We start from the raw sequence: 13,998 nt of genomic DNA, 5'->3' as shown, positions 1-13,998 counted from the left end.
TAATCCAGATTATACCTCTTTAGATTTCTGTGTGGAAATGTGTGTGTGGATTTAGGAATTGAAATTTACTTGAAAGATGTAAGTAAGATATAAGAAAGAGAGGTAGTTCAAATAGAAGGTACAATGGAAGACATTGAATTTTCTTTTAAATTTATGATATGGAAAGGGAAAATTCCTCAGAAACATAGTTAAATTTTATTATTTAACTAAAACTAATATTTGAAAATTAACTCCTTATTCAAGACCTCTTTGACATGGGTCTTGGCTTTAAGTTTTTGAATCTTGACACCAAAAGTAAAAACAAAAATAAACAAGTGGGACTACATCAAACTGAAAAGCTTCTGCACAGCAAAGGAAACCATCAACAAAATAAAAAGGGAACCAACTGAATGGGAAAAAGTATTTGCAAATCATATATCTGATAAGGGGCTAATATCCAAAATATATAAAGAACTCCTACAACTGAAGAGCAAAACAACAGTTCGATTTAAAAAGTGGACAAAAGATCTGAATAGACGTTTTTCCAAAGAAGACATCCAGATGGCCAACGCATACTTGAAAAGATGCTCAACATCACTAATCCCTAGAGAAATGCAAATCAAAACCACAATGAGATTTGTTATTTTACACCTGTTTGACTAGTCAAGAGAATAACAAATGCTGGCAAGGATGTGTAGAAAACAACCTTTGTGCATTGTTGATAGGAATGTAAATTGGTGCAGCCACTGTGGAAAACAATATGGAGTTTTTCCTCAAAAAATTAAATTTGGAACTTGTCATTTGCATCAAGATGGATGGAACTTGAGGCATTATGCCAAGTGAAATAAGTTAAGACAGACAAAGACAGATACCATATGATCTCTGCTATATGTGGAATCTAAAAAAAAGAAATATAAATTAAACATTACAACCAAGCTCACAGATAACAGATTGGTGGTTGCTAGAGGTGTGTGTGTTGGCGGGGTGAGGGGGTGGGTAGTAGAAATGGATACTGGGAGTCAAAAGGGATAAAACAAAACAAAACAAAAGAACTTATTGGAATGAAAATACGAAGTCTTTTAGGAAATGTTAACCTAGGTTTTTGAACTAGTATTAAAAAAAATAAGATAGGGGGCGCCTGGGTGGCTCAGTTGGTAGGGCAGCCGACTTCGGCTCAGGTCATGATCTCACGGTCTGTGAGTTCGAGCCCCGCGTCAGGCTCTGTGCTGACAGCTCAGAGCCTGGGGTCTGCTTCGGATTCTGTGTCTCCCTCTCTCTGACCCTCCCCCATTCATGCTCTGTCTCTCTCTATCTCAAAAATAAATAAACGTTAAAAAAAAAAAAAATTAAAATCACGTTTAAAAAAAAAATAATAAGATAGAAGGTATGAGAAATATTAATGTAGTAAAATTTCTTGACCTAACTAAAGCTAATATTAAGAGTATTTTTGAATGGTTTAACAGAATAAAATTTAAAAAGTAAACAAGGATATATAGTAAAAAGCTTTCCTTCATCTTTTTCCCTTTGAGGTACCCAGTGTTTGCCTGTCCTTTTATACACACACACATACATTTGTATATATTACAAATAGTATCTTACTACTATACCTTTTATAATAGACAATCACATTTCTTTTTTAAAATTTTTTTAATGTTTATTCATTTTTGAGAGAGAGAGAGACAGAGCATGAGTGGGAGAAGAGCAGAGAGAGAGGGAGACACAGAATTGGAAGCAGGCTCCAGGCTCTGCACTGTCAGCACAGAGCTCCACGCAGGGCTTGAACTCACAAAGCACAAGATCATGACCTGAGCTGAAGTCGACGCTTAACCCACTGAGCCACCCAGGCGCCCCAACAATTACATTTCTTAAACTCTTGCCATCATTGCTGTGATACCGTGCATATATGTATGCCACACATGCATACACACACATATATACATCTCGTCTTCACACATATGTAAGCAGAGCTGTAGAATAAATTTCTAGAAGTTTACTGGTTGTGTCCAAGAGTATGTATGTATGTGTGCAATTTTGATAGATATTGGCAAATAGCCCTTCATAATGGCGGTCAATTTGGACTCTCATCAGCAATGTTAGAAGGCGCCTATTTCTTACAGCTTTACCAACAAAAAGTTTTAAATTTTTGCTAGTTTGGTTGGTGAAAAATACTTTCTTGTTGTAGTTTTAATTGTGTATAGTGTTGATCTTTTTATTTGCTTGTCTTTCTTTCCCATGAAGTATGGATAGTTTCTGAATATTTTTTGAGGAATGTCTCTCCAGCGCCTGTGGGCTTTGGGGATACCAAAATTCATTGTGAGGTTAGTTTTTGTTTTTGTTTGTAATTAAGATGGAAAACACTTTGTCTTTCTTTTTTTTTTTTTAATGTTTATTTATTTTGAGAGAGAGTGTACCTATACTCACACAAGAAGGGGAAGGGCAGAGAGAGAGGGAGAGAATCCCAAGCAGGCTCCACACTGACAGAGTGGGCTCTGTCTCACAAACTAAGATCATGATCTGAGCCAAAATCAAGAGTTGAACACTTAAACCATCTGAGCCACCCAGGCACCCTAAGATGGAAGACACTTTGAAATGAGGCACATGCTGAAGAAGACAAGCCAAGAGAGAGGGTGTGCTTGAAAATAAATGAAACAAAGTATTGTAGAGGAGTTAGGGAAGCAGGAAATACCTATTTAATCAGAGACACTTACGTTGTGTGTGATATCATGACACCATTTCTTGGTCTTGTGCTCAGAATTCAGGTAGTTTGACGACAGAATTTACTATTTGAGAACACGTGTTTTTCCACAAGATTTCTGTTGACATCACTGCAGTAAAGTGCAATCTGAAGGAGGTCTGAGGTTTTGGTGTCATGACAAGTCTAGTAGGTGTGCACATATGTGGATCCAGTGTTCTTTATAAAGGCCCCCTAACTTTACTTCTCCCTTCCACATTTACTTCCAAGTTACTCCTCACATGAGGAGTCCCTTGGACTCTGATGTCCCTTGGCTTTTGATGGAAGGCCCACAATCTGTACCTTAGTCTGAAGAATGAGATATATAGTGTTACGTACAAGGTTCTCAGTGACCAACTTGTAGACAGAGTACACAGAGGAGAGTTTGGTCAGAAGCAGATCTCAGGTAGGTAGGAATGAAGACCAATTATAAAGTCACTAAAAGATTTATTTTATTTTTATTTTATTCTATTCTATTCTGTTTTACTTTTGAGAGAGCGTGAGCAGAGCAGAGGGAGAAGGAGAGAATCTTAAGCAGACTCCAGCGACGGTGAGATCATGACCTGAGCTGAAATCAAGGGTCAGATGCTGAACCAACTTGTTCTTTGGGAAACTTAAAAACTTCAAACTCAGATCTTGATAACAAAGTGAAGAGGAAATGAGTTTTAATTATTTATTGAAAAATATGTCAGTTTGGAAGCATTTTAAAAAGTTAAAACTGGAGGGAGCCAGGGTGGCTCAGTTGATTAACCAAGCTACTTTGTCTCAGGTCATGATCTCACAGTTTGTGAGTTCAAGCCCCACGTCGGGCTCTGTGTTGACAGCTCGGAGCCTGGAGCCTGTTTCAGATTCTTTGTCTCCGCCCCTCCACTGTTTACACTCTGTCTCTCGCTCTCTCTCAAAAATTAATAAATGTTAAAAAAAAATTTTTTTTTAAGTTAAATGGGAAACTGAGAGTGAACAGTTTTAACAGCAACCTGAAAATAGATAAATAAATCAGCCATCAGTAGTTTTACTTTATCTTAAATGTTAAATGCTGGTCTTGTTCTGGAACTGAAAAGGACTTCCTTGTCTTTCTAAAAGTATATGTGCTGAATATATGACAACATTGCTTCTTCTGTGGCTCTGAAGAATTAATTTTGCTACTTTATTGTCAGACCTTGTATGTAAGAAATCTGATAAGGAATATGATCAGGGATTTCCCATGCAATTTAGAACCGAGAATTCCAATTGACACTTGAGCTTTTTATCTCAAATTTCCCTTTCCTTTATCTCTTGTTATATATTAAATAGGTGAGTATTTTTAAAAGTGACAATTGAATTGTTTTCTCATTTATTGTGAACTGGCAGAAGAGTGGAAAGGATCGTCCTTTAAGACAGTTGACTTGGGTGGATAGAAAATATTCCTCTCTATGTCTCATCTTCCTGTCCTCCTTTTCACCTTGATTTAAAAAATTAGACACAAATACAAAATCCAAAACTAACAGATTTAGAATAAATTAAAATTCAGGTAAAATTAAACTATTGTAACATATCGCATTTGACTCTAAATATGTGTAACCTTTTTATTAAAAAAAAAGGTTTTTTTCAACGTGTATTTATTTTTGAGAGACAGAGCATGAGCAGGGGAGGAGCAGAGAGAGAGGGAGACACAGAATCCAAAGCAGACTCCAGGCTTTGAGCTGTCAGCACAGAGCCCGATGTGGGGCTCGAACTCACCAACCCTGAGACCATGACCTGAGCCCAAGTCGGACGCTTAACTGACTGAGCCACCCAGGCATTCCTATGTATCACCATTTTAAAAATGGTATTTTATGTTTGGCCTTGTCCCATGAATATTCTCATTAAATTCTAGAGTTAGTTATTAACTCTTAAAGAAGAGATGGTTTGAATAGCTAGTGGTTTTCCTGTGGAAAATGGAAGGCAGATCTCCTTTTAAGCCAAGGAGAAACTACTCAAGAAATGTTTGATGATAAGAGTTTGGTAAAAGTTCCATTAGCGGAATAGTGAAAAATCACTTTTTTACCTGATTTGGAAAACATGACTGCAATAATAAACCTTTCAGCTTTGAACACCAGGAGGATTTTCTACAGAAAGAAGAGTGTGCTGCCCTCCCTCCTCACCCCAATCTATTCTACTGAATTGAGGAATCACTCAGCAAATGAAAAGGAACTACTCCTTGAAGGCAGAAATTTATCTTATTCTTTTTTTTTTTTTCAATGTTTATTTGTCTATTTTTGAGAGAGAGAGAGAGAGAGAGAGACAGGGAGGGAAACTGAGAATCCCAAGCAGGCTCCACACTGTCAGCACAGAGCCCAATGTGGGGCTCGAACCCACAAAATGCGAGATCATGGCCTGGGCCGAAATCAAAGGGTCTGGTGCTCAACCAACCGAGCCACCCAGGCACCCCAGAAATGTGTCTTATTCTTGCTTTTGAATTGTGGTATCTGTTTGAAAACACATGGCACAATAGGAAATATTCATTAGGGTGGTTGTCATTAAGAAAAGGTTAGTGTGTGCACTCTGTTGTAGAGCAGGGAAATGTGTGCTACACAAAAGCTTGCTTTCAGAAGAGGTTAACAGCAAGAGTTTCTGCAGGTAGAATGATTTAATTCTGAAAGCCAGAGGAGAGGTCAGAGATAATCGAATTCAGCCCATTCTCCTAATTTTTGTAGCTGCAGAAGCTGAGACTCCGAGCAGTTCGATAGCTGAGGCACAGGACACTCAGCCTGTTAGATAGTGGCAAAACCGGCATTGCATCCAGAGCTCTCACTGTGCAGTGCTTGCTTGTAAGCCAGAGTCCCCTGACAGGTTTTCTGATGTGCATTCCACCTGATGACTCTGCATTACTACCTCACAAATCAAGGCAATGGTGGAAAGAATAGAAATTTTAGGTAATAGCAATATTTTTGAACCACTTGATGTGTACACTGTAATGTGAACTCCTAAAAGGTACCTACACGTGTCTGCAGAAGGTCTGCAGTCTTCTTTGCACTGTTTATTTCTAATCAAAAATACTAGTTTTTTAGTTTAAAATACTCCATTTTCTATCCTCTTGAATTCAGAAGAGGTGCTTTTACATTGCCAAGTAGACAGTGGTCTTTGACTAGGCCTTTGTTGTTAATTTCCAGTTCCCTTCCAGTTTGGCTAGCAAATTCGGCTTGTGTTGGTGTTTCTTGTGGAATGTGTTGAGATTTTCTTCATGGTGGTCGAGTCTGATGGCAGGCCTTCAAAGAGCCTGGGACGTGTGACAGTAGAAGGAGAAGAAGTGGCACTGAGGTCATCAAGAGACAGATTGCCCCAAAAGGGCTCAGGTGTGTGGCATGTGGGAGGAAGACAGCTTTCGCCTCTGAGAACTGCAGGAGAAGCTGTGTTGTCAGGTGACTGGATGCAGCTTTAGCACAGGAAGGTGAAGGAAATGTTCACAAGAGAAAGACTTCTGGGTATTGGACACCCAGTGATTTTTTTTGTATTTTAGGCTCTGTGTGGCCCTTAGCTTCAGATGAGCTCTTGAAAAAGAGATTTTAATGTTCTTGGGTCATACTTTGCCTCAAAACTAGATCGAGGTTTGCTCCATTGCCTTCTCCCATGGAGTGTTGCCGTAAGGAAGTCTGAGGCCAGCTTGATTTCTTTTCCTTTCGTAGGGGCTTGCCTTTTCTGCTTGCAAGTTGGAGGAAGAAAAAAAAGACAAAATGGCAGCCACATTAGATAATGGACTGGTGAGCCACATTAACTAACTCATAAAGTGACAAGAACTCTGGCGTTTCTGTATGTTTATTCCTTTACTTGTGTGAGTCTCATGGGGTCTGCAGAGATGCAAAGAATTGCTCTAGATATGGGCTCTGTTTTTGCATTCTTCAGTGATTTAGCCCTTCCGGGCTTCCCCGTGGGCAGGGTCTGATTGTGACCCTTCAAATCCAGACTAGCCCTGAACCAACAACTGCACCTCAACCAGTTACAGACAATGTGACTCCATTCTGGAATTAATCCCTTTTGTCTAATTATTGCTCCCTGATGTTTAGAATCAGATTTATCTTGAATAGTAAAATAACCAGATACCTTCCAAAGTTGTATTCAGTAGAGTTGAGAACCTTAGGAATTAGAACCTAGAGTTTTTTCTGGGGCTGGGAGACAGCAGGGTATGATGGCTGGAGCGTGGGCTTCAGAGTCAGCCCCACCCTACATCAAGTCCCGGAGTTGCCTCTGATTACTTTGGTTCAGCACAAGTTGCTTGGCAAAATGGGGATTCAAACAGCCAACATTCCTTGGTTGTTGTAAGGAATGCAGATAATATTTGTAAACTCTGTTGCACAGTACCTGTCATGGAGTTGGTTAAGTGGTAGTAGTTTTCATTAGTATTTGTAAATTTGGTAGCTGTTACATATGAAAATTTAACAACATTTAAATTTGGACACGTTAAATCTAGTTAAGGCTACTTCTACGTGGCTAGTTATATGTTGGGTAGTGTTTTTCCTTGTGTAAGACATAATCGAATTACTGTAATCAGACTGTTTTATTACCCTATGTTAATTGGGATTAAACTTTGAGATGGCATAATAGTTGACTAGCACCCTGTTTTAACTCCTGAACACTTGGAGATCTTAAACTTACGGCTTCAGGAAAGTAGCTTCTTTTCTTTCCTGCAATCTTTCTTCAGCCATTCTTACTTTATAGTAACACTATATAGTGCAATGTTAAAGCATTGACAGGGGCTGAGGACAATCTTAAGTATGACCTTTGACAAGCTAGGTCATTATAGAAGCCAACAGTGAACACTTTGCTGATGTGGCTTAACTTGGATTCTCCTCTTCTCATGCCTACAAGACTAGCTGTTCAAAATAGTTCTAGCTGCCTGCCTGAGAATACAATGCCTGTATTTACCTGTGGCCCTCCCAGTCTGAGCATATCCTCTACCTGGTACTAATAGAAATATAGTCAACTTTTTTATACACTTTACAGTGTGTTTCATTTTCATTATCTCGGTTGATCCTCACAATAGTCAAGTGTCTTCATTTTACACATGAAAAAAACTACAAAATCTGTAAAGCTGGAAAGACTTACTCCAGACTACGTACTTTAGTGAAATAACCTAAGTCACACATACGGTGGTATTGACACTGGATTTTGTGTTATTCTGAATTGCCTGACTGCTTTCTGTTTCAAAAAATAAAACATTCTGTATGGGTCTTATGTATTTATTTATTGAAGTGAAACGTATATAACATTCATGTATATATGTATGTATATAACATAACTGTTCATGGTGAACAGTTTGGTGGGATCTGTTACATTCACAGTATTAAGCAACAACTATCATCTCTGTCGAGCTCCAGAACATTTTTATCACCCTGAAAGAAAACCTGCTACCCATTAAGCAATTGCTCCCTATTTCTCCTTCCCCTCAGCATCTGGCAACCACCAATTTGCATTCTGTCTCTATGGATTTACCTATTCTGAATGTTTCATATAAGTATAATCTTTAATGTCAGATTTCTTTCACTTATCTTAATGTTTTCCAGCTTCATCCACATTGTAACATGTATTAATACTTCATTCCTTTTTATATCTGAATAAGAATCCATTGTATGGATGTACCGCATTTATTTAACCATTTATCTGTTGATGAACATTGTTTCCACCTTTTGGCGATTACGAATAGTGGCGCTCATGCATGTGCATGTTTCTATCTTATTACACCTACCTTTGCTGTAGGTACTTACCTGAGGAACCGATATGTCCACAAAAAGACTTATATAAGAATTTTATAACTGCTTTATTCATAATAGCCCAAAGTTAGAAGAATTCTGTCTTGATTGGGGTCTTGATTACATGGGTGTATGCAATTGAATCGAAACCTGACATCTGTTTAATTTCACTAGGTGTACATTTTACATTATTTTAAAAGAGAGAGGAACAATAAACCATGAACCATAATTTAAAAAATGATTCTAGCTGTTGTCCATTCAGGCTGCTATAACAAAATACCACAGACTGGGTACCTTATAAACACAAGAAATTTATTTCTCATAGTTCTGGAGTCTGAGATCAAGGTGCTAGCATGATTGCATTTTGGTGAGGGCCCTCTTCCTGGTTGAAAGCAGGCACTTTTTTGCCAGGTACTCACATGGCAGAAAGGGTGAGGAAGTTCTGTGGGGCCCTCTTTTATAAGAGCACTAATCGCATTCATGAAGGCTCCACTCCCATGACCTAATCACCCTCCAAAGGCCCCACATAATACTGTTACCTTTGGGGGTTAGGATTTCAACGTAATGAACTCTGGGGCAGAGGGGACACAAGCATTCAGGAATAGCCTGGGGGCACCTGGCTGGCTCAGTTGGTAGAGCATGGGATTCTTGCTCTCAGGGTCATGAGTTCAAGCCCTACAGTGGGCATGGGACATACTTTAAAAAAAAAAAAAAAAAGGGAAGAAATAGCATATAGTATTAAATAAACCACAGGAACAATAGTAGAAGTGGAAGCAGATTGTTGCTGTAACCTAAGTAAGAGATGATGATGGCTTGGCTCAAGATGATAACGGTGGAGACGATAAGAAGTGGTCAGATTCTGGATATATTTTGAAGGGAGAGCTAATTTGGTCTGTTGATGTGACGGTGTGGTGGATGTGAGGGAAAGAAAGTTTTCAAGGATGATACTAAGGTTTTTGATGAGATAGTGTTCCCACATACTGAGCTGAGAAAGACTTCAAGGAGCAGGTTTATAGAGAAGATCAAGAATTTGGTTTAGGATATGCAGAGATACCTGTTTGATATATAAGAGAACCTATTGGGGGAGGTAGTTGTGATATAGAAGACTGGAGACCAAGGATCTGATACAGACCGAAAATACAAAATTTGGAATTGTCAGCACAGATAGTAATTAAAGTCCTGAGACTGAATACCTTCTCAAGGGAGTGAATGTAGACGGTGAGGCCTAAGGCACTTTAACTTTTAGAGTTTAGGGAATCAAGAAGAATCCAGCAAAGGGGAGTGGGAAGGCCCGGCCGTTGGTAGAAGGAAACCCGGAATGGTATGGTGTCTTGCAAGTGAAATGTGAAAAATGCTTCATAGAAGAGAAATTGATTGTCTAGGTGAAGTAATATAAGGACCAAGCATTGACCTCTACATTCAGCCATGTAAAAATTATTGATGACCTTGATAAGTTTTTGCTGTGTGTTGAGGGTGAGCACTTGGTTTGTGGGCTTAGGAAAAGGTGTGAGGGAGGTGGTTGGAGACATTAAGTGTAATGGGAAAAATTACAGACCTGTTTGTATGCTTGTGGAAATGATCCACAAGAGAGGAAGAATTTGATGAAGCAGGAGACAGGGGAGGATTGCTAGAGCTGCAGCCTTGAGTTGGTAACAGATGAGAAGTGATCAAAGGCAGAGTGAAGCAGTTGGCAATTATCCAGACTAACAGGAGGGAAAGGAGGGTATAAGGGTGCACTTGGAGTCAGTGGGTAGATGAGTAGATGATGAGGTGGGACCTGATGGATGTTCTGTTTGCTGAGTGAAATAGGAAGAACCTGGGAGTGAGGACTGGGGAGGGAGGAGGGGAGTACAGGGTTTCAGAGAGAGGAGGCTAAATAATTATGTGCGGGGAAAAAAATCACCTGAATTAAGGAAACGTAGTTTGATTAGAGGGCAGCTGTAAAGGGCCCATTTGAGATGAGTGGTGGAGGTTTTCTCCTCCCAATGTTCAACTGTCCTTGGGCTGGCATGAAGTAGACGGAAAGTTGTACAGAGGAGTGTTGCTGGTTTTTGCTAGCCAAGTACCATGAGATGAGAGAGGGGAGTGATTATAACAACTGACTATGAGACCTAAGTTGGAGTGTGAGGGTGAGAACGGGGGAGGGAGAATGAAAGGTAGTAGGATCCCGGATTTGAAGGTTGAGGAGTTGTTGGAGCTGGCATTTGCATATTCCTTATTAGTTTAATTTGTCTCATATTAATTCATGTAGCCTTGAGGGTTTTAATGATTGCCTAACGCTTATATTTTCTTTTCCTCTCCATTGATGAATCAAACACCTGCCATTTTGTATCTGAAAACTGAAGTAAAAAAATGCAGTCTAATTTTAGTATGAACATGAAAATAGCTGTGTCCTCCCAATTAACAGTATTGAAGTTTCAAAGTAAGATGGAATTTTTTCACCAAATTTAAACTGGTTAATATAAAATCCGTGGTAGGGCTTCTGGGTGGCTCAGCCAGTTAACCATCCAATTTCTGTTCAGGTCATGATCTCATGACTCATGAGTTCGAGCCCCACATTGGGGTCTCTGCTGTCAGCCCAGAGCCCACTTTGGATTCTCTGTCCCTCCCCCACTAGCATTCTCTCTCTCTCTCTCTCTCTCTCTCTGTCTCTAAAATAGACATTAAAAACAAAACATAAAATCAGTGGTGACACTATAGTACTGCACCTCTGTAGTAGGCAGAATCATGATCTTCTAGTGATGTCACATCTTAATCCCCAGAAACTATAAATATGTTACCTCACATTCTAAAAGAGACTTTGCAGATGTGATTAAGTTAAGGATTTAGAGATGGAGTGATAATCCTGGATTATCTAGGTGGGCCCGATGTAATCACATGGGGGCCTTGTAACTGAAAGAGGGAGCCTGGAGAGTCAGAGCGTGATCTGAAGATACTGTGCTGCCGATGATGTTAGCTTTGAAGATGGAGCAAGGGGCCTTGAGCCCATGAATGCATGCGATCTTTAGAAGCTGGAAGAGGCAAAGGATCCTCCCTGAGGGTCTCCAGAAGGACGAGTGGGCTTTGAACTCAAACGTTAATGACTCCCAGGCCTTAACATAGGCTAGCCTCCAGGTCATTGGCATTTGATCAGAACTTGGTGGAGTTGCATTGCAGCTAATTAAGAAGTAGGACTGTCAAGAAGGATGTTTCTTCCTCATGTAACCAAGACATATTTTAACAGTGTTCATTCAAGTACCAGGCACAGTACCCTGTTTAGAGAATGATACATGAGACTATTTACCCTGGTATTGTTAAATATATGTTAGAAAACTGATTGTTTTGCTTTGATTTCTATGCTCAGTAAACAAACATCTGAGTATAATTTGGCTTCCTGTGTGATATGCTCACATGGAAAGAATTAGAGTTTGTTCTAATGATTTGCTCAAATGATTCAATTATCTGGTTTCTTTGGACTATATATTGATTTCCAATATGGTTTGTCTGTGGGCAGGAGTGGGCAGGTGGGAATACATTGGCCACAGAACTCTAATTTCTCTCAGTTCCTTAGCTGTTCTAATTTTCACTTAACACTTTTGGGTTGACATTCTGGTTTTAGTTAGTCCATAGAAAGTCAGTCCATCCCTGGGAAATGGCTCTTTTCAATGCACCTAACAGATTATTTTGCTCACCTTATGAGGATTAGTCTCTAGATCTTGGAAATTCAACAAGTTAATGCAATCCCAGAAGGCCTCTTGTGAGAATAAGATGTTTTCTCAAGGTGACATAGCCCTGCTTCTGCAAAGCTGAGAAGTAAACATGAGTGTGTTTTCCTTAAGTTTGAATTTCTATAATTGAAAACTAGGAAAATGGCAAACATTAGTTTTTAGAATTAAAAAAAAATTCCAACAACTGCTTAGGTTGGAAAGATAGGCCAAAAATAAGGTGAAGTATAGGATAATTAATTGTAGAGTTTTGCACTACATCATCTTTACAAATAAAGTGTAGGATATAGAACACGAAGAGGCTTATCGTTTCCAGCAAGTTTATTGGAAGTCAGGAGGGGAGTACCAGAGAAGCAACAGAGTGTATTAGATGGCACTGATAGAACATGGGAGATCATTAGTTTCATTGTACTGGTACTAAACATTTTAAGAGGGTCTGGGCATTTTTATGAGGGACATTAGTGATCAAGATGGTAAAAACATGTAGAGAGATACAAAGTCATATATGTAGAACAGTACACCAAAACGAGAGGAATAGGAATTTAGGATTGAGGATGAGAACACACAGTATTTTTTTTTGCATATATAGAGTTTGTGTGTAGTTAAGTACAAGTATAACGATTTCTCCAATTAGATCTAAAGGGTTGGGGCACCTTGGGTAGCCTCAGTTAAGCATCCAACTTCCATGACCAAACTCAGGTCATGATCTCACAGTTCCTGAGTTTGAGCCCCACATCAGGTTCCACACTGGCAGTGCAGTTTGCTTGGGATTCTCTCTCTCTCTCTTTTCTCACTTCACTTCCCCTGCTCATGCTTTCTCTCTCTCAAAATGAATAACTAAACTTAAAAAAAATTATTTTAAAAAATCTAGAGATTAGAGTAGAAATTGCCGAAGAGCAGATTTTGAGGCCATGTACCCATAAGCAAATGTTGAATCACTTTTACTTTCTCTGCCCTTTCCTCTTCCCTTCCTCCTAAGAGAATTTTTATTTTGTTTAAGTAATCTACCCTTTCTTCATAGCTTTGTCAAGAGAGGCAAACCCCAGTTCAGGGGGGCTGCGGGTGGGGGTGTGGGGCAAATGATAATCATTCTCAATCACAATGGACCTATTTTCCTTGCCAGTGATTGGCCAGGTGTAGTTCTGGCCAATAAGATGTGTGCTGGGGAACTTCAGACACAGATATTCCTCTCTGATAAAAAGTTACAGAAGGGAAGAAATAATCTTTTTATACTGGACATTATCATATCCGCATGTGAAGCCTGGAATGATGGGAGCCATCTTGAAACCATAAGGAGAGCTAAACCAGCTTGCTAATGGCAGAGTGAAAAGAGCCTAGGCCTTTGATTGTTGAACCACTGGAATAACAAACCACTGGAGATTCGTGACCTTGGAACTTCCTATTATTGAACAATAAAAAAACAAATGAGCCGGCCTTTACTTGAAGTAATTAATGTAACATTTTTTATTTTTCCTAAATTGTATAGGACCAAAATGATTTCCAACAGAGCCTCTCTGAAATGGAAAAGATTATTTCCAAAGAAACAGCCTTTTTGTCCTCTGAGATGTTTAAACAAAAGCTGTAAATAAACCACTTAATAGACTTGGGATTCTAGCACTGGTGAAAGTCTGGACTAGATGACTTTAGATTCTTTCTAACTAAAAGATTCAGGCTTTACCATTCTGAAAACAAAATACTGGAGCAATCCACAGTTGAAATTGGGTCCACTTAGCTTCTCCATTTTGTGCCCTCTTTGCTCTCTTAGGATCACTGCTTTGAGAGATGAATGTGGAACATTGTTTCTCCTATCACATAGCCCATTTTCCTTTCTCTGAATATGTTGTCTGCTGCTCATGTGGAAATACTGGGGTTCGAAGCT

General features: G+C 39.3%; 1 protein-coding gene across 14 annotated transcripts in view; it reads left to right on the top strand.

Moving 5' to 3' along the window:
• The window catches only part of XKR6 (XK related 6), a 95,713-nt gene that overhangs the window by 61,439 nt on the left and 20,276 nt on the right, over positions 1 to 13,998 (top strand). Inside the window, exon 4 of one of the 14 annotated variants that reach the window (XM_042935013.1) lies at positions 10,761 to 10,837. The exons of the other annotated variants lie outside the window; for them this stretch is intronic. The gene's annotated coding sequence lies outside the window, so the exon portion shown is untranslated. The remainder of the gene's footprint in view (positions 1 to 10,760; positions 10,838 to 13,998) is intronic. 14 annotated transcript variants of the gene reach the window in all.

This window comes from Panthera leo, chromosome B1 (genome assembly GCF_018350215.1).
Source record: "Panthera leo isolate Ple1 chromosome B1, P.leo_Ple1_pat1.1, whole genome shotgun sequence".
Taxonomy (NCBI): domain Eukaryota; kingdom Metazoa; phylum Chordata; class Mammalia; order Carnivora; family Felidae; genus Panthera; species Panthera leo.
This window is presented reverse-complemented; position numbering and strand designations above follow the sequence as displayed.